Source organism: Lactuca virosa, chromosome 6 (assembly GCF_052849685.1).
Source record: "Lactuca virosa cultivar CGN04683 chromosome 6, Lactuca_virosa_CGN04683_v6, whole genome shotgun sequence".
Taxonomy (NCBI): Eukaryota; Viridiplantae; Streptophyta; class Magnoliopsida; order Asterales; family Asteraceae; genus Lactuca; species Lactuca virosa.
The window spans coordinates 182,575,144-182,578,497 of record NC_136431.1 but is presented as its reverse complement, the minus strand read 5'-3'; the positions used below and the strand labels follow the sequence as shown (position 1 = coordinate 182,578,497).

General features: G+C 35.6%; 1 long non-coding RNA gene across 1 annotated transcript; it reads left to right on the top strand.

The window, feature by feature from the left end:
- Positions 1-1,640: 1,640 nt before the first annotated feature.
- Positions 1,641-3,115, top strand: LOC145121127 (uncharacterized). The gene is made up of 5 exons (XR_013714510.1): positions 1,641-2,104; positions 2,187-2,299; positions 2,398-2,480; positions 2,711-2,756; positions 2,881-3,115. It is a non-coding gene; the product is annotated as an uncharacterized LOC145121127 (long non-coding RNA).
- The last annotated feature ends 239 nt before the right edge of the window (positions 3,116-3,354 follow it).

The following is a 3,354-nucleotide window of genomic DNA, read 5'->3' as shown; positions in this document are numbered from 1 at the left end:
TATGGCGCATCGCCATATATGACGAAGTCCTTTATTCCCTCTGGAAAGGATAAGATTGGTGCACTACATAGCATCTGTTTCAACTTCTGAAATGCAGACTCTTGGTTATCTTTCTAGAAAAACTTCTTATCTTTCTGTGTTAATGCTATGAAGGATTTGTCTATTTTGGAGAAGTTCTCTATGAATCTTCGATAATGGCCTTCACGGTCAAAGAATTGACGCATTTTTGTCGGTGTCTTTGGTGTTTCCCAATTCTTAATTGCTTCTGTTTTTGAAGGATCAGTGTGAATCCTTTTGTTGCTGACCACATGCCCTAGAAAGTGCGCTTCTCTAATCCAGAATTCGCATTTAGAGGATTTGGCGTATAACTTTTCTTTCTGTAGCAGTTCCAGGATTAGTTGCAAGTGTTGACCATGTTCCTCCTTGTTCTATGAGTATATAAATATGTTATCGATAAATACGATCATAAATTTATCCAAGTATGGTTTGCATACACGGTACATGAGATACATGAAAACTGCTAGCACATTGCTCAGTCCGAAAGGTGTAACCAGGAACTCATAGTGACCATAGCGGGTCTTGAATGCCGTCTTTTATTATATCTTGCTCTTGGAGTTGAAGTTGATGGTAACCTGCTATTGGTTCGATCTTCGAGTAGTAGCTAAATCCTTGCAGTTGGTCGAACAGGTCATCGATTCTTGGGAATAGGTATCAGTTTTTTATGGTTAGCTTGTTTAGCTCCCGAAAATCAATAGATATTCGGAAAGATCCGTCCTTGTTCTTGACAAATAACACCAGTGCTCCCCTAGGTGAGAAGCTTGTTATGATAGAGCCTTTGTGAAGAAGTTCTTGTAGTTGGCTTGATAGCTGTTGCATTTCGGATGGTGCCAATCGGTAAGGAGACTTGACTATTGGTGCTGCTCCTGGGATCAAGTCGATTCGAAACTCAACTTGTTTGACGGGAGGTCATCATGGTAGATCTTCTGGGAATAGATTAGGATAGTTGCACACTTGCGGTATGTCTTTGATCCCTTTTTCTTTTCTCTTTTTCTCTATGACGTGCGTCAGGAAAGCGTAGTACTTCTTGTGTAGATACTTCTGAGCTTTTATGCAATAGATGATTTTAAGGTTATGCCCTGATTTGTTTCTGTAAATGATTAGGTTTCTATGTTGGGTAGGGGGAGTCGTATGACTTTTCCGTAACATGTGATCTCGACATGGCGAGGAGACAACCAACCCATGCTGATTATTATGTCGAAGCTTCCGATAGTCATAAGAATAAGATTAACGTGGAATGTATGATTATTTAGAGTTAGTATGCAATTTTCTAATACTTCCTGTGTGCTTTCGGACTGGCCGATAGTCATTTCTACCTCATACGTTTCATTAAGTCTAATGGATTTATCACTTAGAAGTTGTCAAACTTAGGGTTTATAAAGCTCTTATCAGCAGCCAGAGTTAAAAATTATATTTACATACAAGTTGTTAACAAGAAACGTACCGGTCACCACAGATGGATCTGGAGTGCATCTCTCTCTCATGATAAGCTTATGTGGAAGATTTTGTCATGTTATTACGATGACACGATTTTCTCATGCCTTAGATGTGCAAGAACATTAATCATGCCATTTTCTTGGGAAATTGGAAAACTGGAAAGACATGTAACATTGCAATCATTATTATTATTATTATAGATATTAATTGAGGACATGGTTTATAAACAGTCCTAGTTTTGAGTCGGCCCCAATACCGCCTGTTTTGGAGCCGATAACTCCCTGGTAGCCGACTGTCTCCCGTATGCTACCTTGGTATCTTCAACACACGTGTTTGGCTCTCCGATCGGATGTTTATCCGCTTTAATTCGAATGACCATGGATTGCTTCATAGATTGAACCCTCAAATTTGCGTCGTCGCTTTCCGTTCTCCTAAATTAGGAATGGGTATAGATTGCTTTACATATCGATTCTTTGAATTTGTGTCGTCTCTGATTATGGAAGGTAAATGGACCTTTTCTTTTTCCATTTATGCTTCTTGGTGCTTTACTATTGAGATCTTCTTCTCCTAACACATTTGGAGGGCCTGATTTGGCATTTGGACTAGGAAGGTATTATATATTAATCAAGTAACTTACATTTCTAGATGCTTGATTTTGAGTTTATTGATCATAAAAGTTTTTTGATTAATAGGAGCGAAACAAATTTCCATATGGAACCCAACAGAGGCATAACATTGGATGATGTGGTAGGCGTTAATGAAGCAAAACACATATCCAGTAGGTTGTTGATGTCACAATCTTTAGGTCATTTTCAATCCTTATGCTTTTAATTTAACCAGATTACAAGAATCAGTGAATCTTTTGATATTCTAGATTTTGACTTTCAGTTTATGATTTTGAAGGTGTCATAGCTTAAAGAATCAAGAAATAGTTCAATGTCAAGAAGAAAGCTTATCATATCACGACAATGATTTTAGTTATGGAGGTAATTTTCTCAGTTTGTAATTTAGAGTTCAATGGATGTGAATTGTTTCCAAAATTATCATGTGGAAAGATCGATCGGCTTTCTGTTTACTCATTCTTTATGTAGTAACTCTTTAAGAAGATTATTTATTTATTTATTTATTTATCCTTTTTACTTTTGTATATGGCTATGTTATTTGGAAGAATGTTATTCTTATAATTGATGTGGTTCATCCATTTTTGCATTTGAAGGAATTAGAGCTTCAAAAGAATTTGCTCTTGAAGTCTATATCAAAAGGTTCAAGAAACCTCATGTTTGTTTATCCTATGTCCCATTAGAAATCCTAATTTGATCTTCATTATTTGTTCATTTTTCTCCAACAAACATTCAGACTCTCCATATTTTGTAAATACCAATGCAGGCGTGTCATATCTTTGCATACGTTGGATGGTGAAATTCACAGGCTGCTGTGTCACATGATATAAGTGATTGTAAACGAACAAAGTTGGATTGTAATTCATTGCTATCTGCTTGCACTTTCATATTTTTTTTTTTTTTTTTTTTTTTATGATTTGGTGGTTTTTATTTGAGAATATTTTATATTACAATTGTCACAAATACTGTTAGCATAGCCAATGGCGAAACACGACCATTAAAAATAGGGGGCAAAGTCAAACTTCAAAACAAAAATATATAATAGACAAATTTAATTCAATTTAAAACCATGACATCAAATATCTTAACATGACATTGTGTTATCATTTCTTTTTCTTGGCACAACCTCCTTATCGTATGCATTTCTATGTTTGTTTTGTGAGTTTCGAAGATGGTTTCCACGTAAAACATTATATAAATGGTCTTTAATTTAGTAAGAAAACTGTTAAAGATATAAAAA